General features: G+C 33.9%; 1 pseudogene; it reads left to right on the forward strand.

The window, feature by feature from the left end:
* Nucleotides 1–24282: 24282 nt before the first annotated feature.
* On the forward strand, nucleotides 24283–24617 carry LOC131814004 (large ribosomal subunit protein eL33-like; annotated as a pseudogene).
* Nucleotides 24618–26629: the final 2012 nt, after the last annotated feature.

The raw sequence follows: 26629 nt of genomic DNA on the forward strand, positions 1-26629 counted from the left end.
ATTTAATGAAGAAATCCTAATTCTTTATCATAAAACTAAGAGTTTTACAGTAAAATCATGCCAGGGGGAGAGAAACTAAGAATTAAGAACTTCAAATATGAATAAAATTATACAAACATTTTACATCCATTTATATAAAAATCAACATGATAGACCTGAGTGTTGGGATGCAACTACAGATGATATATTACTGTTGGGATTGTTAAGTGGGTTCTATTTCTGAAGGCTAACATATTATATACCTTACAACCTAGAAATTCTATTTTCCAGTATATACCAAGGGAAGACTTGACCATATGTATTCTTGGATACTTTGCCAAGAATGTTCATAGCAGTACCTCTCATAGTAACCAATTTCAGACTAAAACTTGATTTCATGGCAGAGAATTGGGTGTATGAGCAAAACAGAAATATTATAAGGCTATAAAATGACTGAGTTAGGACAAATACAATAATACAGACAAACCTTAAAATGTAGTAGTAACAGAAAAAAAATTAAGTGCCAGGAATGTGCAGAACATGACACCCACTTTCTAAGAAAAAGAAATTATGTGTATGTGCTGGTATGTGTGTGCTTTTGTCCTTTTAAATAACATATGAATACATGAAAACTATAAAACAATGATTATGATAATCAGAATGTTTTCCCAGGAGAAATGCAATGGATCAGATAGGTCAAATTTCCCAGCAAGTTCACTGGTATTTATTAAATCATGAAAACAAGATAACTAATGTAAATAAATAAATACAAGATGATTTTTAAGTATTTAAACAAGATTATAATGTGAACAGAAGATTGTGATAATTCTATGTAACCAGGACTTATTTTAAAAAAAAGTATATCCATTTGTATTAGAACATTTGTAACTAATCTCAAAGTGCTAATAGGTTTTCTTCCTTCCTTTTTTTTTTTTTTCAATTGGGTTGTTGGTCTTTTTTCCCAGAAATGTTCAGGTTTGTTTTTTTTTTTTCAATTTTAATTCCAATATAATTAATATACAGTGTTATATTCATTTCAGGTTTATATTATAGTGTTTCAGTAATCAGGGATAATCAATAATCAGTATTAATCAATAATCAGTAATGCATTACTCAGTGCTCATCACAGTAAGCATACTCTTAATCTCCTTCACCTATTTCACCCATCTCCTGACCTGGCTCTCCTCTGGTAACCATCAGTTTGTTCTCTATACTTAAGAGATTTTGTTGTTGTCTCTTCTTTTGTTTATTTAATTGTTTTGTTTCTTTATAGGTGAATTAATATGGTATCTGTCTTTCTCTAACTCACTTATTTCCCTTAACGTTATACCCTCTAGATCCATCCATGTTTTTCAAATGTCAAGATTTCATTTTTATGGCTAAGTAATATTCCATTGCGAGTGTGTGTTGTGTACACACACACAATTATCACACCTTCTTCATCCATTAATCTATCACTGGAGAAAAAGGATTGGGTTGTGGAGAAAAAGAAACCCTTCTGTGCTGTTGGTAAGAATGCAAACTGGTGCTTCCACTGTGGAAAACAGTATGGCAGTTCTTGAAAAAATTTAAAATAGAATTACCATATGATCCAGTAATTCGACCCCTGGGTTTTTAACCCAAAGAATATGAAAACACTGATTTGAAAAGGTATTTGTACCCCTATGTTTATTGCAACATTATTTATTTCAGCCAAATTATGGAAGCAACCCAAGTACTAATCAGTTTTTAATAGTAGTTTTATTGTTTTTCTTTTAAGTGTTTAAAAATTCTAAAAATGTTTAAGTAAATATTAAGTATTCTAATTGTAAAGAGTGTTAGAGTCATCAATCAATTTAAATTTCAAAGGAAATATGATTTCTGAAACTAAAGTATGTGGTTTAATAATTATTAAGCATTACGGGTATTGGACTCTTGTGAATAGTAGGGCATCCATACAGGGATAGGTGGCAGTGTTCAGAGGCACAAACTGGCATGGAGTCTAGTACTGAGCTGGTGATTCCACATGGAGGTTAGGCGTACAAGCTCAGGAGCGGGGTGTTGGTGTTCACTCAGTTTGAGGAGGAAGGCATCCATGCATTTTTCCAATCTGGAATTGATAGGGAGAGACTTTTGCATGATGGAAGTGGTGACTCACTGGGGGGCTGTCAGAGTCCAGTATAGTGTCTATACACTGTGCCAGTGCTCGGTTACATATTGCAAAACAGATCAAACAAGTAAACATATTGAGAAAAAGGAGAGACTGATATTTTCCTTGCCTGAAAAAGGGAGGCAGTTACAAATATGGAATTAGAGAAATTAGTGTGCTCACTTGTATTAAAATTATTATTATTTTTTTAATTTGAGGCAGAGAGAGAGTGAGAGCGACAGTGTGCCAGGAGGTAAGGGGGACTGAGGGAGAGGGAGAGAGGCAGACTCCTTGCCCCATGAAGAGCCAGATATGGGGCTCAATCTTATAGCCCTGAGAACATGACCTGAGCCAAAATCAAGAGTTGGATGCCTAAATGAGCCACCCATGTGTCCCAGTATGCTCACTGATTTTGACAGATGTTGCTAAATAGATAGTTGTGTGTGTGTGTGTGTGTGTGTGTGTGCACGCATGCGTGCATTCTTGCAAGAATCTCATTTCATCCACCTAAGGATGTGGGTAAGGCAACATTAAAATAACAATGAGCACACGAAGGTCTAGATCTTAGTTTCCAAAAATTGTTTTCCAGAAACCAGAATTCTTTGAAGAAATTTTAGGTTGCAGTGGTAAGTTGGGAAATATAAGGGGAGACTGGGATATATTTTGTACTAGAAAATAAGAACTCAGAGAGTGATTGGACCATAACAAAAGTCAGAAAAGTCAGTCCAAAATTTTTCCATGGACTAAATATGGAACATTCTGAGCATCAAAATAATAATGGGACTGGATTCTAACTCATTAAATTCAATTGGAATCCATGAGTCCACTGGGATGTAGGTAAGTGAACTTTGTTTGAAAATAAGGCTGACTGTGAGTAACTGAAGTACAAAAATTATACAGGTTGAGTTTGCTGCTTCATCAGATCTGAAAACAATACTGGGTCAGAAAACCACAAAGAAAAAAATGAGTGCACCAGAGGTAAGAATTCCACAGGAGGATTTCAGTTTTAATAATGTTAATAATGGGGACAGAATTAGGAGTTATCTATAATCCTGTAAAGTTCTTAGGCCTGTTTAAGTTTACAGAACATTCAAATTTCACTACAAACCAAAAATATCTTGGAAAAAAAAAGAAATGTTACTATGTGTAACTGCCACCTTTCAAAGTGACCAGATTTATGTGAGAAGTATTATATTAATGTGGTTGACTGTTACTTTAGCTACCATGAAACATATCTCCCAGTATTTACACTGTTGCATGCTACATTCTCAAATTGATTCTGGTTAGCCCTATGATTGCATTAAACATTAGCATAAAATATACTAAAGTATTTCTAGATTATGTATCTACATTTCTATTATGTGATTCAGAAAAATAATGTGTGTTGGGGAGGGAGCTATAGATAAGCAAATGAGCAAAATGTTAATATGAATAAAGGATAAACATATTTTTGTTCTGTTGTGCATCTTGTCTGTAACTATGGAAATATGGAAATATGAAAACTTGTACTTAATTTAATTTTTTTTTTCCTGAGTTGCAGGTTTTTCAGAGACAGTTTACACAAATTAAAGCCGTTAAGTAAAGGATAGGTGTATGCAATAAAAATCTTTTCTTGGCAGAAACAATTGCTTCCAGATTTTAGCAAAGCTGAAAACAGACATCCGCTAAGCATTTTCTAAAGTACAGGGCTAAAGCGTGCTCCTCAGCTCTGGCACCTTGGTGTTTTTACTTACGCTACCTTCTAAGTTCTGTGAAATGAAAAAGGTATTTTACCATTGCCCTGCTGTATCTAGACATTGAGAACAGAAGGTTGAGTTTGATAGGTTCAAATAAATGTTAATTTGAACATTAATTTAACATTCAAATAAATGTTAAATTGCTCTCACACAATTGCCTGCCTGACTTAGAAACAAAGCAAAACAAAACATACATATTGGAAAGATCCAAGATGATAAAATGGAGCTTCTTGGTATAATCTAAAGGAAAATTCATGTGAAAACTGAACCAGCTCTTGGTATTATTAATGTATTCTACTCCTCTGAGTTAATATGTAGATAACCATTCACTGCCATATATTCCCTTTCCCTTGATATCGAGCTTTCTATTGATTGTTGAACTTTTCACCTCTAACTACTTACTTACTGGCTTCATTAATATCAGTTTATCTCACTTTATTTTTATTCCCATATTATACACAGAGATGAAAAATAAAGCCTTATATTAAGAAGTGACAAAAATAAAAAGCATTTAATTGCCTCTGGTTCTTTCTCAGCCTCAACAAGGCCATTTTCAAATACAGAAATATTGTTTATCATTTTTAATGTTGACTTGAGGTTTGCAAATATAACCGAATTTATGCACCCTCTATCCTCATAGTGGAAAAATGAGAACAGTACACATTTATGCAGATAGGCATAATAATAAAAGTTTGTGCATATTTTTAGAATCTGAACTCAGACTTTAAAGTTTTAAAGAGTCATTGTGGTAAACAACTTATTGTACAGAGCAGTTTTAATAGAGCTGTGAAATCTATTGTTATATGTACTGTGCTTGTATTTATACACTTGAAAGGAGAGTTTCAATGAAATGTGCCAAGTGTTACTTTTAGTCAGCCATGATGGGAACACTTAGGGTACTAGTGGGTCAAATAATTCCAGAATTCTCTTCAATTGAGCCATCACAGACCTTACATATTATAAATATAGCCAGTACCTCAAGATTTAAGCAGTGTAAAACATGAAGAATTATACAACATGAAATAACAAACCTTGAAATGAAAGCCAGCATCCTATAGAGATGAATTTTACTTGGAGTTTGCATACTAGAGCAACACCATTTTTAAATATCACATCTGTCCATGTTAGAGTTTTATTTGTTTTGTATTTTACTTTATACTAATTTTATTATTAAGATATTCATATATAATTTTAAATTATGTAGTAAAAGAACTATTTTTAGGAGTGTACCTCACCCTTGATCTTTTCAACCTTGTCCCCAATTACCCCTGGTTTCTGGTTTATCTTTTCTGTATTTATTTTTGCCAAAGTATGTGGACAAATGAATGTTTTCTTATTTCCTCCATCTTTCAATGTAAAATAGAGCACATTCTCTATGCTTTTTTTTGTGCTATTTTACAAATAATATTGAATAACCTTGTGCAGATATATTTTCCTATTGTTGGAAATGACTGGATTGAAAGGTAAAGCACATACAATTTTATTAAGTGTGGTTAAATTCATATTCATTAGGTTAAAACATTTTGAATTTCCAAAGCACAGTATGAGAGAGTGTCTGGTTCCCATCTTAACATATTATCAAGCTTTTATTTTTGGTCATTATGATTGATGAGAAAGAGTTGCTTAGGATTCTTCTAATTTTTATTTCACTAGTAATGTGCAAAATTGAAAATCTTCCATAGGAAAGATTCACAGGTGATTTTCATACCTTTTTTGGTTAATTACTGTTTATATCTTCCCATTTTTTGGTAAATTTTTTGTCTTCCCATTTACCCAAGCACACTGTTTGTAACTAACATTATATATTTATATTGTGTATTCACTATCATTTGCCTTTTGACTTCTTGCTGCATTTTTTCCATGCTCCAAATTTTAAAATCTAATTTGAAGTTATTAATATTTTATTTTATGTCTTCTAGATTTTATACTATTAAAAATGTCTCCATCCATTCAGATTAGCATAACAAATTTACTCATTTTTTTCTTTGTGTGTGTGTGTGTGTGTGTATGTATAATATTTAGATCCATAATTCCACTGGAGGACACAAGTTTTCATACTAAAAATATAGGCTGTGATTGTAATACAAAAGTATCCATCAACCAACACTTTCTTTTTTTTTGAATCATGAACTGTTATGAAGTTTTCAATAGAATTTCATTTTCGCACAGATAAATTTTTCACAATTAGCCAATTAATACAGTAAATTATAGTAATAATTTTCTGAAAATTGAAACTTATATCCCTAAAATAATTTTTACCCTTTATCATGTATCATTTTTCTACTATATTTCATTGTTTATATTATATTAAGAAATTTTCCAAAAACATTCATTAGAAATACTGATTTATAATTTTCTTATCCATGTGCTATTGATAATGCTATCAGTAAAGCTATTGTTGTCATACTTATTTTATAGGAAAACTTTGGAAGTTCCTTCCTTTTTTGGTGTTCTAAAACAATTAAGGGGCTCTATGTTTATTAAAGGTTTGGCATTTAGGCTTGTAAAATGTTGATTAGTATGTTTTTGTTTTGTTTTCATTTTTAGATCATTGAAAATTATTTCAATTAATTGGAAGTAATTAATTTTACTTCCTTCTTACAATTTTATAGATCCAAGATTATTAATTTCCCCCTAATTATCACTATAAATATATCTTATAAGATAAAATTTAATGTAGTCTATTTTTTTTAGAAATTGTGTTTTTCACTTTTTATCCTTGAGTTGCTTAATTAAAAAATTAATAAAATGGAGCTTTATAAAAATATTTTTTGCATTACTTTATAGATGTAATAATTACGATCAGAGAAGGTTGTTGGAAGAGTTTCTACTTTAATGAACTAATGTGATTTTTTTTGTGATCTAATTTGATAATTTTTGTTAATATGTCATTTGGTCTTTTAACAAAGTATATTCTCTACTATCAGGTGGCAAAATTTTACATGTCTCCATAGGTCTAATTATCAATTACATTTTAAGTTTCTTCTATATTCTTATTTGTCTACTTTGTCTAGTTCATCAAGAGTAGTGTGTTACACCTTTCTGATATTTTTGTGTTGCTCTCTCTTTTTGTTTCCTCTTTCTGCTTTATTATGTCCACTGCAGTATTACTTGGTGCATATGTATCAGATATGTGTTGCTTACATTGTGGACTGTGGCTTTTAACATTAAAAAGCATACCTCTTTGTATATTTAATCCTGTTTTATTGTAATCTATTTGCTGATATTTAAATAGCAATGCCTATTTTCTTCCTGTTTTTACTTCTCTTGTCTTTATTTATTCACTTTAAAAATACCTTGTTTTTTTTTTTTTTTATTTTTTATAAACATATATTTTTTATATACATATATTTTTATCCCCAGGTCTGTGAATCACCAGGTTTACACACTTCACAGCACTCACCAAATCACATAAGTAAATCTCTTAGAAGTAGCATTTAGTTGGTTCCCTCTTTGTGAGACAATCTGAATTTTTTAAACACGTGGTTTAATCTTCATGTTTATTCACAAGGCTGATATATTTCACATCTGCCAAATCACTTCTTGATGCAATATTTTGCTTCTAATACTGTATTCACTGTTTTCTTCTTAACATGATACAATTTTTCCTTCTGCTAAAATGTCCTTTAAACCTATAAATGCTAGTAATTTCAGTATATTAGTTGATTGTGAATGTGAATGTATACCATTTTAATGCCTGGCATCATCTGTTTTATTAATATTTTTATTAATCTTTCTCAGTTTTTATTGATATACTTTGCCTTATTCTACTGTCTCTATCATAATCAATACACTTAGGGTTCTTTCTTCTATTACCTCATGTCTTCTCATATTTTAGTTATCATTTTTACTTTGTCAGTAAATATCACTTGTAAAGGACCATTATTATATCCTCACTCTCAGCTTCACTAGAACTTATATCTACAAATAAGTATTTTAAATATTATTTATTCTTCATTTTGCCAATATTTTTTCTTGCTTGAATAAAGTCCACCCACTTCTATAATCCTCAAGAAATATAATATTAGCTGCTTTCTTGCATGTAAAAACAGCTTAGAGAGGTATATAATTTTTTGTTCGTAGTTTAGTCCCTTAATTTTCTTGAAATTGCTTCTGCATTTTTGCCTTTCTATGTACATGGCTCATGAGACGTTTGATGCAAGTCTAATTCTCAGGTATTTGCAAGTAACTTGGATTTTATTCACATGGAGAACCTGTGGATTTTTTCTTTATTTATTAATGTTATTGTTTATAAAGATATGTCTTAAAGTTGCTTTTTAAACCAGCTTTCTTAGATATGTTCAAAGTCATTCAATATTTACATTTAGGTTATTTTATATCTAGATTTTTACATTTTTGATTTTAAATATTAGCTTTGTTCAGTTTTTTGTTTTGTTTCGTTTTCTCTTCAGAGTTTCCAGTTATATATATGCTAGAGTCCTTTTGCCTTACTGTCACTTCGACCACTTCTCTGGCATCTCTTTTATTTATTTATTAAATGATTTTATTTATTGAGAGAGAGAGAGAGAGAGAGAGAGAGAGCATGAAAGGAGAGAAATCAGCGGGAGAAGCAGACTCCCTGCTGAGCAGGGAGTCCGATGTGGGACTCGATCCCCGGACTCCAGGATCATGACCTGAGCCAAAGGCAGTCGCTTAACCAACTGAGCCACAAAGGCGCCCCTATTTCTTTTTTTTATTATTTACTTTATATTATATTTACTTTATTTTGTATTTATATTGCATTTGTTTTGAATTTATATTGTATTGTTTTTACTACCTTCCTTCAATAGCCATTGTTAAATTTCTATTTGATTCTTGCTTCCCTTAAGATAATTATAATTTAGTGTTCAATTCTATTATGGTTTTTATTTTTCCATTACCTTTCTGAACTTAATGATCTTTTCATTCTATTTTATTTTAAACATTTCTGCATTCAGTTTTCATATTTATCATTCAACATGATTTTACCTATATCCAGATGTTTTATGGAAAATATTTAATTCAATCAGGGATTTTTGTTTGTTTTCTTCATTGTGCTATTTTTGTTTGTTCATAAGGGGCATTTTATCAGCTTGTGTTTTTATTCCCATTTTTCTGTTTTTTTAAATAGAGTTTTTATAAACATTTAGGCCTTTATTTTCTATTTGTTTCATGTGTATACACTATACAAATTTAGAGCAGATTCCTAGTTCAAAAGCGACTTTATTTCTAGTGTAGTAAAGAATAATTTCTTTAATGGATGCCTTTAATTTCTGTGGATTTGGGGGAGGATTATGTGGCTTTAGTTTCTCTTACTGTTGTTCTTTCTGTTTTGCGCAACATAAATTTGCCCCACTTGCTTTTACTTTGTTCTATCAAGGAGTACCAGTCCTTCCTTTTCACATTCTTTTTTCCCAGAGCAATAGCTTTGAAAAGATGATATCAAAATCATGTGCGTTTTAAACTTACTTCCCTATGGTCACTCCACTGATACACCAAAATTCTTTTCAAGTATTTCTAAACTTAGTATCAGCATTTTCTCTCTGTAAGTGATTTTAAGTCACAGTTAGACTCCTTGCTAATTCTGTTTTCTCTCTTTTAGCTATTTTTTCCAGTACTATGCTGTACTACGGTTTGTGGAATGTTTAAATATAAGTATTTGAAATGCTCTGTCATCTCTATCATCTGGCTTTATGGAGAGCAGATCGGTGTGTGAAGGTGTCTATATGTGTGCCTACATGTCTGTATGTACACATGCATCTTATTTTCTATTCAAGTGTATTGCTGGGACACCTGGGTGGCTCAGTGGGTTAAAGCCTCTGCCTTTGGTTCAGGTCTTAATCTCCGGGTCCTGGGATCAAGCCCCACAGTGGGCTCTCTGCTCAGTGGGGAGCCTGCTTCTTCCTCCCCTCTCTCTCTCTCTGCCTGCCTCTCTGCCTCTTTGTGGTATCTGTCTGTCAAATAAATAAATAAAATCTTTTTATAAATAAGTGTATTGCTTTTGAAAGATGTATAGAAAATTTCAGATTAAAGTGGTCATTATTGTCATTGTTTATCAAAGCTCCTTTGGTCCTATTAATAATTTTGAAAAAAAATTATGATTGATTTCATTCCTACCCAAGATACAAAAATAATTTTCAAAGATAAAAATTTACGTTAAAAAAGTATACATTTAAAAAGACTGAAATATTTGCATCTAAGAGGTAAATGGTAATTGGTACCTGTGTGATTTAAATTTTTACATATTATAATGTAACAGAGAAAATAATAATCATTATTTTTTTCATTTTTTCTGTACCAGATTTGTTAATTTTTCATACCTTTTTCTTCTTATAATTATCTCCCATTAAAATTGCACACAATATAAACTTCAAACACAGAAAACTATTTTAAGGCAAAATATAACTTCAATACAAATTTCACTACAAGCTCAAAATTCATACATATAGTAAGCTTATATGACCAACATATTAAATTGTTTAAAAATAAAGGTGCCAACTCTTCATCCTTCTTTAAGTTCTTTCACAAGTCAAACATTCTGTGTTCACCTATATATGTTGAGAATGCTTGGATAGAAAACATGATGCTTAAACATCATTTTTATAACATGCTTCTTCTTTTTTTTTTTTAAGATTTTATTTATTTGTCAGCGAGAGAGGGAGAACATGAACAAGCAGGGGAAGTGGCAGACAGAGGGAGAAGCAGTTTCCCCACTGAGCAAGGAGCCTGATGTGGAACTTGATCCCAGGACCCTGGAATCATGACCTGAGTTGAAGGCAGACACATAAGTGACTGAGTCACCCAGGCGTCCTTATAACAAACATGTTTCTTTTTTTAGTTTGATATGATGGTAAGACATTATATAAAAGAGCATGAAATTTCAAAACTTTATTGTCTTAGGAAAGGGTTGATAATATAGGAGCTGTTTGGTAGAATGTTTATTAAGTAAGTGGTCATGAAATTAGATATATTTTATATACATATGGATAACCTTAAGCAACTGCCAAAATCCAGTTATATTCCTATATTGGACAGGGAGATAAGAATGAAAAGAAACCAGTAATCTCATCTGTCTGGTAACAGTAAAGACAGAAAACCTAGAAAAATGTGGAAAGAAGATGAGAAAGCAGAATAAGGAAGAAGAGGATGAGGAGGGGAATAATATAATAATAACAAAAAATAAGAACAGTAACAATATCACAATAAGAAATAACCACATATAAAGAGGGAAACTGTACTGTAATGACTGAAATAAGGAAATCATGGGACAAAATATAGACAGAATTAACATTACCTAGAAAATCTACCATATTAAATAAGATATTGTTGGGCACCTGGGTGGCTCAGTGGGTTAAGCCGCTGCCTTTGGCTCAGGTCATGATCTCAGGGTCCTGGGATCGAGTCCCGCATCGGGCTCTCTGCTCGGCAGGGAGCCTGCTTCCTCCTCTCTCTCTCTGCCTGCCTCTATGCCTACTTGTGATCTCTCTCTGTCAAGTAAATAAATAAAATCTTAAAAAAAAATAAGATATTGTTGTATTATTTTTGTAGAGATAAACTTTTTTTTACCAATTCTTCAGTTAGGAGTAATTAAAATAAATGTTAATATTAGATAATATTAGTTACACATAAGCCAAGCAAATAAGCCTCCACTGGTCAAATCTGAACAACTAAGTGAAGTCTTATTGGATTATAAGGTGAAGTATAAAATAAATATCCATGTCCATATAAGCATAATGTATTGAATAAATAAGCAATACTATGGACTGACTTGCCCCTCCCCAACTCATATATTAAAGCCTTATCCATGGGTGAGGACAGACCTTTTAGGAGGTAATTAGGTTAATAAAATAACACAAGTAGAACCCTAATTGAATTGATGGTTTTATAATACGAGGAAGAAAGTGAGATGTTTCTCACTCAGTGCACACACCAAGGAAATGCCATATGTATGTAGGAACAAGAAAGTGCCCATCTGGGGCACCTGGGTGGCTCAGTGGGTTAACGCCTCTGCCTTTGGCTCAGGTGATGATCCCAGGGTCCTGGGATTGAGCCCCACATCCGGCTTTCTGCTCAGCAGGGAGCCTGCTTCCCCCTCTGTCTCTGTGCCTGCCTCTCTTGCATAGTGACCTCTTTCCAGAGTACAGTATGGAGGAGGGAAAAAGAGTAACTACACAGTCGAAAAACCTGACAAACTACCTCAGCTAAGTGATAAACATCAGTATCAACAGTAGCATGTCATGTCGATATTATGTACTCTTGATATTTTATGATGAAGACAGCACTTTACCTCTATTATTTTCCTCTCAAAATATATAATTCCTATCTAATAAAGGGAAAATATGAAACAAAATTCTGTTACACAGAACCCTAAAAATACTTAACAAATATTCTTCAAAACCATCCATGTTATCAAAACAAGTGTGAAAAGCTGTCATAGTGAAAATGAGCCTAAGGAGATATGATGACTGAATGTAATGTGGTATCTTGATTGAGATCCTGGAATAGGAAAAGGACAATAGGTAAAAATGAAAGAAATCTGAAGAAAGTATATTTTAATATAGCTCATTAATCATAGCAAATGCCCATATTTTTCTAAGATAACTATAATAGAGGAAACTGGATGTGAGGTATATGAGGACTCTCTGTTATATCTTTAAAAGGTATACTTTAAGGTGTTTCTGCAACCTAAGATATATCTTAAAACACCCTGTAAACAGTTTTATCATATTTATATCATAAGCATGCTTTAGGGCACAAACAATATTTTAGTTATATTTGAAGAAGTCAGAACCCAATGTTTTGACCTATTACTGTATTTTCTTTAATTGTAGCAAAAGAATGGCTACATAAGAAGAGGCATATAGAGGGGCGCCTGGGTGGCTCAGTGGGTTAAAACCTCCCAGAGTCCTGGGATGGAGCCCCACATCGAGCTCTCTGCTCAGCAGGGAGCCTGCTTCCTTCTCTCTCTCTGCCTGCCTCTATGCCTACTTGTGATCTCTGTCTGTCAAATAAATAAATAAAATCTAAAAAAAAAAAAAAAAAAAGAGGCATATAGAGAATGCACTGTAGGTGGTGGTGGTAAGTCTAAGTAAAGCAGAAGAGAAAGCCCTGGCGATAGGAATGCTAGGGCTGAACTAGTTGGACCCCAATGTCAAATCACTGTGCCATCCAAGATGCTGCTATGTTGTAGCCTTCCGTTTGGTAGGTAAATCATAGGAGTGGGAATAATTGCCTGTTTTTTTTTTTTTTAATTATTACATAGGGCAACAGAATGATCAAAGAGGAAAATAAAACTAAAGTTTGACAGATGAACAGAAATTATGAATCCTTTGTTAAAAGATGGCAATTCCACGAGGAGAAGGATGAGAGAAGAAGCCATATGTAAAGCTAAAACTAATTTTAAGCATAATCTGTTTTTATTAGTCTTAAGCCGAAATGCTGTCCAGGCAGTGCTCATCCACAGCTTACTCTTTCCCGGTGCGTGTGTGTGTGTGTGTGTGTGTGTGTGTGTGTGTATGTGTATGTGTGTGTATGTGTTTGTTCCCTCGAATGCCTGCCTTTTCTTCTCATCGAAGTAGGTCAGAGAATAAGATAAATGGATCAAAAACAAAGAATGCTAATTTGGTGGGAATACAAGTCTGCCCTTCTGAGATCAGGCCATCACAACTTTGAACATGAAGAATGCTAGAATGCTAAAGAAGAACGAAGAATGCTGAACCTGCTTTTGTTTTAAACTACACATTTATAATAAGTTTACTGATTTTTTAAATGAGTTAGCCTTGCAAAGCCCATTATTTATATAAACTAAGAAGGCGTTTTGAATTTCAAATAGGTGTTTTTGGTTAGCCCACATTTGCAAGAGATCTTTTGAAACAAAATCCATATTACAGTTGGGAAATGCTTAAAATACAATTTCCCCAGTAAATGTAAGACCTTCAATAAAGATATGTTAGGTGAATAAATGTATGAATGCAAGTTTTTGTAAATTGCATAACACATTTCATTTTTTTTAGATTTTATTTATTTATTTGACAGAGATCACAAATAGGCAGAGAGGCAGGCAGTGGGAGAGGGGGAAGCAGGCTCCTTGCTGAGCAGAGACCCTGATGCGGGGCTGGATCCTAGGACCCTGGGATCATGACCTGAGCTGAAGGCAGAGGCTTTAACCCGCTGAGCCACCCAGGCGCCCCGATAACACGTATTCTTAACTTTGATTCCAGACTATGAAGTGCACATTCAAATAACTCTGTAGGAAGTTTGACCATTTTGTTGCCCTCCATGAAACTGATAAGAGTGTTGATTAAACAAATTGCTTTTGTTTATAAATAAGAAAATACACACTTACTGTTACAACAAAATTTAAAATGATGAAAGTAGAAAACAAATACAGCACTTTCCAAGACTTCACTAGGAAATTATTCTCTATCGATTTTACTCTTTTCCCTAGCAAGCAAAATGAAAAATACTGCCAGAACAAATTTAGAGTAAGTAAATTAGGATGCAAAATAAGGAAAATAGAATCTTTTAAGAAAGCCTCAGAATTACAATGTCCAAATAGATATACAAAATAGTCTAAAGTTTGTGATGCAGTATCTTGTCACTCAGTAGGCCTCAAAATAACTAACTTTGAGTAATAACCTCTTATCCTCTTTCCAAAGGAGTTTAGGAAATTGCAAAAAAAAAAAAGTACACCTATGTTTTCTTTAAAATATTTCTTATTCTTGAATAGGTGTAATTTTTATCTAACTCAGACCTAAAAAATATACGTAGAAATCATATTTGGCCTTGACTTTAATCCATAACTGCAAAAGTTTTCAGTTTATTTCTATACACATATTATAAGTACATATGATATAATATGGCAATAATGTTAGTGTTTATACATGAAAAAGGGACAGAAGAATGAATGAATCCACATATAAAAAGCTATTAGACTCTTGGTTTGTTATGCTGCTGGTGATCCTGTTGTTCTTCTGTATCATTTCCTGACTTGATTCTAGTTGGTTTGGGTCATGAGGACTCTGGCTCAAGTGATCTCCAAAGCACAGGCATTATTTTGTTGCTAATAATTATATCTGCCTCCCTAACGAGCTGTATTTTCTCAAAAATCTTTAATGTATGTCAGCAGCCATTGAGCAGCCAATATATGGTCTCTAATTGGAACTGACAAAAGAGAAGCATGAGCCCACACCCTTATGATATATGTCCCCACATGTCCCTGTATTTCTTTTTTTGTTTTAAAATATTTTTTAATTTTTTAAAGATTTTTTAAATTTATTTGACAGACAGAGATCACAAGTAGGCAAAAAGGCACAGGGGGTAGGGTGGGGGGGGGAAGCAGGCTCCCTGCTGAGCAGAGAGCCCGATGCAGGGCTCGATCCCAGGACCCTGGGATCATGACCTGAGCCAAAAGCAGAAGCTTTAAACCACTGAGCCACCCAGGTGCCCCTGTCCCCATATTTCTATCTCGATAAATTAGAAAGCATGTGCAGTTTTTTAGTGTAAAATACACTGTGTACACACCCTCTGGGGTGTCCTGGGACTTGATTCTATTTATAAATCTAGAATAAAAGGTGTCTTGGCTCTGAGGAGGATGACAGGTTTTGAGGGTGGTAGGTTTTGAGGAGAATCACCAGTCACTTGCAATGTAACCATCGCAGGGGAGGTGATTAAAGATTCTTCACACAATGGAAAACTGACATCCTTGAGCAGGGAAAGAAAGACTGCTTCTACTGGCAAAGAAAATTTGGCAGAATTTAGGTGTTTGACAGTAGCATCATGAGTTACCCTTTCTGTATTCGGTTTGTGGTATCCAATGGCAATATTTTATATGTCTCTATTGGCACATCATGTTATGAACTACTAATGCTTACTTTACTACTGTAAATACAGTATTTAGTTCCTGTAAATCCAACTACATTAGGGAAATAATTCCAGAAAACCTAGAGCCAATTGAGAGACTTCATCCTAAAGATTATTTTTTTCCTAGATGTTCTTCTGGTACCACAATGTGTTTTAGCTTGTGTGACGAGAGAAGTAGAACTAGTAGGAGATAAATTACAAGGAAAAAGGCCACGCAATGTTGGGAGTGGCTACAAAAGTATAATATCTATAGGGCAGGCCATCAGGAAAGGAAAGCTAGGAAGCATAAGCTGGGTTTGCAGTCCACAGCAGGCATTTCTTCTTCTCCTGGGAAGTTTGTGTTCTGCTCTGAAGGCCTTTCAACTGGTTGAATCGGGAATCAAGGCCTTTCTTAAAATAAAATGATTACCGATTTTAATCACAACTGTAGTTTTTGACCGAATAACTGGGAACTATATAGCAAAGCCACATCAACATATAAAATTTGGGGGGAGAGGGGAGCGGTGAGGTGTTTTTCTTGAGTTGTTTGTTTATTTAACTAATCTCTACACCCATGTGGATCTTGAACCATGACCCCAAGGTCAAGAGCCACACTTTCCTCTGACAGAGCCAGTCAGGTGCCCCCACATTGACACAAAAAATTGACAACTACATGTAGACTCACAACTGCTATGTCTCTGTGCAGGCACGCATTAAAGTGTTTTCTATGGGAACAGAACATTTTCTAATGAAATATTTAACATTTCTTGAAATCTTTAGGATTAGGAGAGATCCCAGGAGGGAATGTCGAATATTACAAAACAACTGAACTGTATTACAAATATGACAAAAACCTCACTAAAGGGGTAGAAGAATATTGTGCTGACCTAAGTAACTTTAGAAATGAGGAGAGTCTATAAGACTAAGAAAAAGGGACTGTACATATACACTATACTCTAGTTTTGAAGTTTATTATCTGTGTATGGGGTAACAATTCTGACATTGCTTTGCAGGAATGTTGAAATTAAACAAATAAATCAATTTCAGATGCTGAAGGCCAAGTTTCTTACTGTTAGAGTGAGAGGATAGAAAGAAGCAAGAGAGTAGACTGTGTGGTAATATTCATGCGGTAATATATTAGAGGTGGATATATCAGTATAAATTCATGTAGCTTAATATAGATACAGATGATTACATATTAAAGTATTTGCAGAAATCTGTATGTGTTTGTGTGTGTGTATCTATATAAATATAGATATACACATACATAGGTTCTTTTTTTTTTTTTTTTTTTTTTTAGAGACAGAAGAAAGCCCACAGAGGGGGAGCATAGGGAGAGGGAGAGAATCCCAAGCATGATCCCATGCCCAGTGCAGATCAGGACGTTGGGCTTGATCTCACGATCCCAAGATCAGGACAGTAGCTGAAATCAGGAGTTGGGCGTTTAACCAACCAAGCCACCCAGCTGCCCCTCTAACACCATTCTTTAATAAAAAGATCTAAGAGAAATGGCTCTTTGAAGAAATAGCTATGAAAGTCTCCTTGGAAAAATGTTTGGTTCTAGGACTGAGAAAAAAATATGTTGTAGTGCCCTTAAAAAAATATATATCAAAAACAGTAACAACAACAAAAAACAAAGAAGAAAGTCAAAAGTCAATTTAAAGAGCTACCAACAACTGGAGTGACAAAGAAAGTAGCTCTGGATTATAACCCAAATTATAAAATAAATAACTGTGAATCCATATTTATAGCAATACATGGAAAACCAAGAGGAGCTGGGGGAGGGGGATAGAACTGTACCTTGAGGAAACTTACCAAATAAATTAATCATCAGTCAAATGGTCAAAGTCAACATTAACAGTGTGAAGTCATATTGATATAAAGCAATTTTGATATGATTTCATGAAAATGACACTTATCCTCCATGATCTCAATCCCTATACAAGTCCAGTTGAATCACATGAAAAAAAGCTGTCACAGATAAGAGGAGCTTAAGAAGACATATGATGAAGTGCAATAATCCTAAAAGTGGTCAGAAAAAAAGACACCAGAGAAAAACTTAGTAAATCAGAACATCATGTGAACTTCAATTAATAATAATGTATCATTATTGATTCATTCATTGTAAGAAATGTATAATACTAGTGTAAGAAATTAATAAGGTAAACTGAATGTGGGGTATAGGAATATTTTGTAAGATCTTTATATTTTTTATGTAAATGAAAACTGTTCTAAAAGATAAAGTCTATTACATTTAACTATTTTTTTTAATTTCACTAACACAAGAAAAGACTATAATCCATTTCTTTGTTATGAGATATTTCTGTAGTTCTGACATAGATACCTATTGTTCTAAAGATTTTATTTATTTATTTGACAGACAGAGATCACAAGTAGGCAGAGAGGCAGGCAAAGAGTGGGGGAAGGAGGCTCCCTGCTGAGCAGGACTCAATCCCAGACCCTGGGATCATGACCTGAGCCAAAGGCAGAGGCTTTAATCCACTGAGCCACCCAGGCACCCAGTACCTATTGTTCTAATTCTGGTTTTATTTTTCAAACATCATCTTACTTGATGTGAATCAAGTAAGTGAATGTGAACTATAATCCTTAAGAAAAATAAACAAACAAATCTAAAGTATTTAGCAATCAACAAAAATGAAGGTCCCTGCTTTAAGGAATTTTTAAGGTTAAATATGAAAACAAATTTTAAGTATAAATCCATTAATTAAGTTGTCATGTGAAATATTAGAAATGATAACATAGATATATTGCTGGAGAATGTGATCAGTATTACATTAAGCTTTGATAAATATTATATTCTGGATTCCATGTTTATGTTAGTAAAATATGCAAAAACATGGATGATCATAGACACTCTAAGAAAATACCTACAAAAGATATTACACAAATAAATGTATCTAAATGTTTTATTAATGTAAGACAAATAGCTTTATAAAAATGATTTCAATACCATACTTTTATTTGGTTACCAAGAACTAAAAATGGTTTGTAAAAAAGAAAACATTTGTGACTGACTACCACCAAGGAAGAAATTAAATGTCAGATTATTTTGAGACTTATATATAACTTCAATTCCCTGTCATATTTTTAGAAGGGTATCCTAATTTTTTATTTGTTCAAATTTAATCTCTAAAAGCTGTTCAGATGAAGTTCAGTTGAGTCAGTTTTGTGTTTTCAAAGAAAATTAAAAAGCAGTCTTTCAATTTCTTAACAAAAATAAATTTCATAGACAGAAATAGAAAATTCACTGATCAAAGAATTAAACATGTGACAAAGCAGTATAATAAATAGTGGTTATTATTTTGTGTATTGCCTATTGGAATGACTGATGATAAATAGCTCTTGTCCTATTTATTATGCATTAGTGGTTTTTCACTAACATGCATGTAACAGCGGAAAATATTACCTGATACTGGAATTACCAATCAGTGTTGTCTACACACACACACACACACACACACACACACACTGACTTTTCTTTCAAAATACACAATATGTTTCTATATGCACATTTGTTTAATATGGAGCTGGTCAATTCTGTCAGTTTTAAGTAGACATAATTCTCTTTTCCTAGTATTTCTGACCAATGAGTATATAGATTATGATGTTATCTGTAATTTATTTAAAAATATAATTCTAATATAAGCAAGGAAGTTTTTTGGGTTTTGTTGTTGCTGTTGTTGTTGTTGTTGTTGTTGTTTTACTCAAAGGTGCAGGTGCCTCGAATGTGTTCCAGTATCACTCTGTTGATTGGCTGAGTGGCTTCCAAAATATCTTCACAGTTTGTCTTCCCTAATATAATTGAAAGACTAAAATGAAATATAGCTTTGTGAGAAGTACAGTTAATTCTCCAGACTGATCTATCAAAAAATTCCTTTCTTGTGTTAAGCCTCAAATTTTCCCACATTAGGATTAAACATAGGTCTTAATTTAACATTTTGTGAATACTGGAGATCACTTCTTCCATTTCACAAGGATTCTTATTTGGGGAAATTTACTGCATCTGTCTCTCTCTTTTTTTTTTTTTAAAGATTTTATTTATTTATTTGACAGAGAGAGATCACAAGTAGGCAGAGAGGCAGGTAGAGAGAGAGAGGAGGAAGTAGGCTCCCTGATGAGCAGAGAGCCCGATGCGGGACTCGATCCCAGGACCCTGAGATCATGACCTGAGCCAAAGGCAGCGGCTTAACCAACTGAGCCACCCAGGCGCCCAGTGCATCTGTCTATTGACCTTCAGTTGACTCTTCTCCATGTAAAATTAATATAATTATTTCTTTTGAACAAATAAAACATTTTATTTCTCTCACAATTTTACTATTTATTTTATATATGCTTGAAAATTACTGTGTCCCTAGACACCACGACTGATACTTAAAAATGAAATACACTACAAGTGTTTATGCTTTAATTCACATTCTTACAGTGTCCTATTCTTAAAGAAGGGCCATCTGTACCTCAATGTTCATAGCAGCAATGGCCACAATACCAAACTGTGGAAAGAACCAAGATGCCCTTCAACAGACAAATGGAAAAAGAAGATATGTCATATATACAATGGAGTATTATGCCTCCATCAGAAAGGATGAATACCCAACTTTTGTTATCAACATGGACAGAAATGGAAGAGATTATACTAAGTGAAATAAGTCAAGAAGAGAGAGTCAATTATTGTATGGTTTTACTTACTTGTGGAGCATAAGGAATAACACAGAGGACATTGGGAGATAGAGAGGAGAAGTAAGTTGGGGGAAATCGGAGGAGGAGATGAACCATGATGAGATTGTGGACCAAACAAACTGCGGGTTTTGGAGGAGAGAAAGGTGGGGGGTTGAGTGAGTGGTGGGTTGGTGGTGGGTATTAAGGAGGGCATGTATTGCATGGAGCACTGGGTGTGGTGTATATACAATAAATTTTGGAACACACACTACACACACACACACACACAAATTAAATTAAATTAAATTTAAAAAATAAAGTGTCCTATTCTGAAAAATCACAAAAATTAAAAAAAAATTATGGATATAACAAGGTTAGGAGCATATGATACAAAACTTATGTAAATAAATTCAATCAATCATTTAACAAACAACTAAATTGATGTGAATTTTAACTACAGCACTAACAAAAGCAATACATACCTTAATTTTAAATAGCTCAATTAAATCTCCATTGAAAACTGTGCCTAACATCACTGTCATTTAATGTCCTGGATCATTATTTAGGGAGCTTCAGCTTCCTCTTTGGATCTATAGGTGATTCAGAAGTAATTTTTCTTCAATAAAAACCAGTTCCATCAAAATGTAGAATCTGATATTTGGTATAGCCTTCCCCACCAAACAATATTTTAACACAGGAATGAAATGAATTCACGGCTTCATTTTCTACACTGGCAATGTCATCATTTACATAAATATTTGGTGAAGATGTAGTAGTGTCTGAAGCCATTACTTATATAAAGTTTGCAACTTATGTGGAAATTTTAGATTTTTCTCCTTTAAGAATTTTATGAATTGCTGATTTTTTTCTTTTTCCTTTTTCTTGCTAAGACTTTCTTTTAAACTGTGTGAAAGTTGCTCCTGAATGTTTCATAATAATTAAGTATTTCAAAAATTGGATAAAAATAAGTGTCTCATCTATAGAACACTGGCATCATTTTGGAATAAGTTATGGTTACAGACATGCTAATTTAATATAAAGCAACATAAAAAATGAAGATTATGACAGAATAGATTATGCTCAGTATTTTAGTCTGCTTTATAAATTTCAGGTGTAATAAAGGAAGATTATCATAATATTTTAATTATTTTAGCTTTTGTTGCCTAAGTTTGAGATTTTTGGAAGTACTCATAACATCGATTGATATCATGCTCACCTGTCAAATAAAACTCTTGCTTTTATCCCCAAATGGTTTGGTCTAAACTATGTAATTCAAGAGTTCTACACCAAGAAGCCCTGAGGGGAATATGGTAGACTAGGAGGACACTAAACTCACCTTGTCCTACAGATACAGTAAGATAACACTTACAGCAGCCTAAATAACACAGAAAACAACTCAAAGACTGGCAGAATAAACTCCATAACTAAAGGTAGTGAAGAGGCCACACTGAGGAAGGTAGAAAGGGAAAGGACATGGTCTGGGAGCAATAGGGACCATGACCTTCCACTGTGGGTAGGATAGCTTGTAATGCAGAAAAAAATGGAAAACAGACTTTGACACCAGGGAGCCCAAGAAGGGGGAAGAGGAATTCCCATTATATTTGCCTTTGAAAGAAAATAGGGCTGAATTTTGTGAGTTCTTAACAACCATCAAACTTAAACCTTGGCACTTTAAACATCTACAGACTTGACTCTGGGAGAGCCTGGAAGGGTTAGGAAGCAGAATCCCCATCCAAAGAGACAGCAGGACAAACAGTTCAAGCAGATACAGCACAGAACAAGCAGTTTTAAAAACATTGGGAGCAAATGGGAGGGACAGTCATTTGCTCATCTCAGAGCATGGCCTATTGGACAGGGATTGTGGGCAGAACCCTCCAGGAACAAAGAAGCTGGAAGGCACCATTCCCTCTTCCATCTCCCAGCACAAAGAACGGCCACCTGCAGTAACCATTGCCCTCCTGATACTCCTTACCTAACTTGCTTGTACCAACCCCCACTCAACCCAGGACTTTGGCATATCTACCATTCCTGGTCACACTCACCTCTGTCCCTATGTTATGGGCCTCCTTCCCCCCGAAGACCAGCACAAACCCTGCCAACACCTTATCTCCATATGTGTGCCTTTGTAGGACCTCAATTTGGGTGGAAAGGGCAGGTCTCATTTCACAAGAACACCATTGCTCCCCATGTTAAATCGCACCCTATCCCTGATGGGGACAAAACATTACCCCCCAAAACAAAGAGAGCCTCTGTAGACAACTGGACTGAAAGAAAAACAGGTCAAGACTCCACAGAAGAGCACATGAAATGCACATAGGAGACACTCCTTGAAGCACCAGGACCTGGGGAATGGGGACACTACACTGTAGGGCACTACAGGAGCTCTTCTTCATGAAAATTATTATTATGAAAAGCAAGAGAAGTAGCTGATTTTCCTACCACACAAAAAGTCAGACAAAATGAGGAGACAGAGAAGTATCTCCAAAATGAAAGACCAGGACCAAACCATAGCAAGAGACCAAAGTGAAATGTATATAAGTAATATGCTTGATAAGTAATTAAAAGTAATGATCATAAATATACTTATTGGATTGAGAAAGGAATGGAGGACATCAGGAGTGAGACCTTCAACACAGAGATAAAAAAGAACCAGCAGAGATCAATAAATGATATAAAAAATATACCTGATGGAATAAATAGCAGGCTAGATGAGACAGAAGAACAAATTAATGACTTGGAATACAAAGTAATGGGAAGTAACAAAGCTAAGCAAAGAAGAGGAAAGAAAATTATATAAATTGAGAATAGTTTTAGGGAATTCAGGGACTCTATTAGGTGTAATAACATTCACATAATGGAGATCTCAGAAGAAGAGAGAGATAAGAGAACAGAAAATTTATTTGAAGAAATAAAAGCTGAAAAGTTCCCCAGCCTGGGGAAGGAAACAGATATCCAAATACCGTAGGCACAGAGATGCCCCCCAAATTCAAGCAAGGAGGTCCACACCAAGACATAGTAATCCAAATTTCAAAAAGTAGCTATAAAGAAAAAAAAAATTAAAAGCAGGGGCACCTGCGTGGCCCAGTCATTAAGCATCTGCCTTTGGCTCAGGCCATGATCCTGGGGTCCTGGGATGAAGCCCCACATCAGGCTCCCTGTTCAGTGGGAAGCTTGCTTCTCCCTCTCCAATTCCCCTGCTTGTGTTCCCTCTGTCACTATGTCTTTCTCTGCCAAATAAGTAAATAGAATCTTTAAAAAAAATTTTTTTAAAGCAGCAAGATAAAAGAATACAGTTACATACAAGGGGAAACCCCATAAGGATATCAGTAGATTTTTAAGCAGAAAATTTGCAGGCCAGAAGTGCAAAGAACAATATATTCAAAATACTGAAAGGGAAAATTCTGCAGCCAAGAATACTTTATCCAGAAATGTTATTATTGAGAGGAGAAGGAGAGATAAAGAGCTCCTCAGACAAACAAAAACTAAAGGAATTTATGACCACTAAACTAGGCACATAAGAAATAGTAATGCGGACTCTGTGAGTGGAAGGTAATGATCATAGGGAAAGTATAAAAAGTAAAACAAGAAATAAAAACGCCCACAAAAGCTATAAAAATAGAAATTTCTTCAAAATTCAGTCAAGGGATTTATAAAATAAAAGGATGTAATATATGACAACATACAACTGAAATATGGGGATGGGGGATAGTACTGAATGGATTTAAACTTAAGCAATAATTAACTTGATATAGACTGATATGTGCAGAAGATATTATACATAATATAATAGTAACCACAAATCAAAAACCAGTAATAGATTGACAAGGAATAAAGAAAATGGAATTCAAGCATATCACTAAAGAAAACCAAAAAGTTTTCTTTTTCTGCCATCTTGGAGACTGTGGAGGTCTATTGGGAATAGGACTCCTACAATACCAAATAATGTCTGGAAGGCTGTGGTCCAAGGCCATTTTTGCTGGCTATAAGCAGGGTCACTGCAACCATGGGGCACACACAGCTCTTCTTAAAATTGAAGGTGTATATGTTCAAGATGAAATGGAATTCTATCTAAGCAAGAGATGTGCTCACAAGTACAAAGCAAAGAACAACACAGTGATTCCTGGTGGCAAACCAAACCAAATCAGAGTAATCTGGGAGAAAAGTAACTCATGTTCATGGAAACAGTGCTTCATGCCAAATTCTGAAGCAACCTGCTAAAGCCTGCTAAAGCCATTGGCCGCAGAATCCGTGTGATGCTTTACCCATCATGGATTTAAAAATAATGAAAAGTAAATATATAAAGGTGTAGATTTGTAAAAAAAAAAATAATTAAAAAATTTAAAAAAATTTAAAAAGCCAACAAACCATAAAAGAGAGCAAGAAAAGAAAGGATCAGAAGAAACATAGAAACAACCCAAAAAATGAGTAACAAAATGGCAATAAATACATATCTATCAATAATTAATTTGAATGTAAATGGACTAAATGCTCCAATCAAAAGATATAGGGTGACAGAATGGATAAAACAAACAAACAAAAACAAGACCCATCTGTATGCTACCTACAATTGACTCATTTCAGACCTACAGACACCTGCAAACTGAAAGTGAGGGGATGGAGAAATATTTATCATGCAAATAGATGTCAAAAGAAAGCTGGGGTAGCAATACCTAAACAGGACAAAATAGACCTTCAAACAAAGACTGTAACAAGAGACAAGGAGTGATACTATATAACAATAAAGGGGACAATCTAAAAGAAGATATAATAATTGTTAATATTGGAATATTTACAATTATTCCAATACATGGGAATACCCAAATACATAAAACAGTTAATACCAAACAAAAGAAACTAATTGATAATAAGACAATAATAATAGTGGACTTTACCACCCCACTTACATCAGTGGGCGATCATAGAAACAGAGAATTAACAAGGAAACAGTGATTTTGAATGAACACTGAACCAGATGGATTTCATAGACAATTTCAGAATATTCCATCTTAACACAGCAGAATGTACATTCCTTTCAAGTGCACATGGAACATTCTCCAGAGTAGATCACATATTAGACCTCAAAACAAGTTTCAACTAATTCAAAAATATCAGTCATTCCATGTATCTTTTGTGACTATAATGCTATGAAACTAGAAATCACCACAAGGAAAAATCTAGAAAGTGTAAAAATATATGGAGGTTAAATAATATTCTACTAAAGAATTAATGGGTCAATCAGGAAATCAAAGAAGAAATCAAAAACTACATGGAAAGAAAAGGAAGTGAAAACACAATGGTCCAAAATCTTTGGGATACAGCAAAAGCACCTCAAAAAAGTTCTAAGAAGCAAGAAAAATCTCAAATAACCATGTAACCTTTTACCTAACAGAGCTAGAAAAAGAACAAACAAAGCCCAAACCCAGTAAATAGAAGAAAATAGTAAAGATTAGAGAAGAAATAAATATAATAGAAACTAAAACAAACAAAACAACACTACCACCACAAAACAATAGATCAATAAAACCAGAAGCTGGTTCTTAGAAAAGATCAACAAAATTGATGAACCTCCAGCAAGACCCATTAAAAAACAAAACAAAACATGCCAAAAACCCAGAGCATATCCAAATAAACAAAATCACAAATGAAGGAGGAAGAGAAGTAACAACCAACACCACAGAAATACAAATGATTGTGAGAGAATATTATGAAAAACTATTTTATGAAAAACCCAACTCAGTGCTGGGTGTGGAAAGAATATTATGAAAAACAAATTGGACAGTTTATAAAGATGAATACATCCTTAGAAACATAAACTACCAAAACTGTAACAGGAAGAAATAGAAAATTTGAATAGACCGATTAACTAGAGAAGAAACTGAATCAGTACTCAAAAAAACAACACAAAACAAAAAACTTCCAACAAATAAAATTCCACAACCATATGGTTTCACAGATGAATTCTAGTTAACATTTAAAGAAGAGTTAATACCCATTCTTCTCCAACTATTCTAAAAAATACAAGAGAAAGGAAAACTTCCAAATTTATTTTATGAGGCCAGCTTCACCCTGATAACAAAACCAGACAAAGAACCACAAAAAAAGAGAACGACAGGCCAATCTCTGTCGTGAATATAGATGAAAAAATCCTCAGTGAAATACTAGCAGACCAAATCCAAAAATACATTTAAAAAGTTGTGTACCATGATCAAGTGGGATTTATTCCTGGGATGCAAGGGTAGTTCAATATTCACAAAACAATCAATGTCTTAAGTCATATCAATAAGAGAAA

The sequence above is a fragment of the Mustela lutreola genome, chromosome 13 (assembly GCF_030435805.1).
Source record: "Mustela lutreola isolate mMusLut2 chromosome 13, mMusLut2.pri, whole genome shotgun sequence".
Classification (NCBI taxonomy): Eukaryota; Metazoa; Chordata; class Mammalia; order Carnivora; family Mustelidae; genus Mustela; species Mustela lutreola.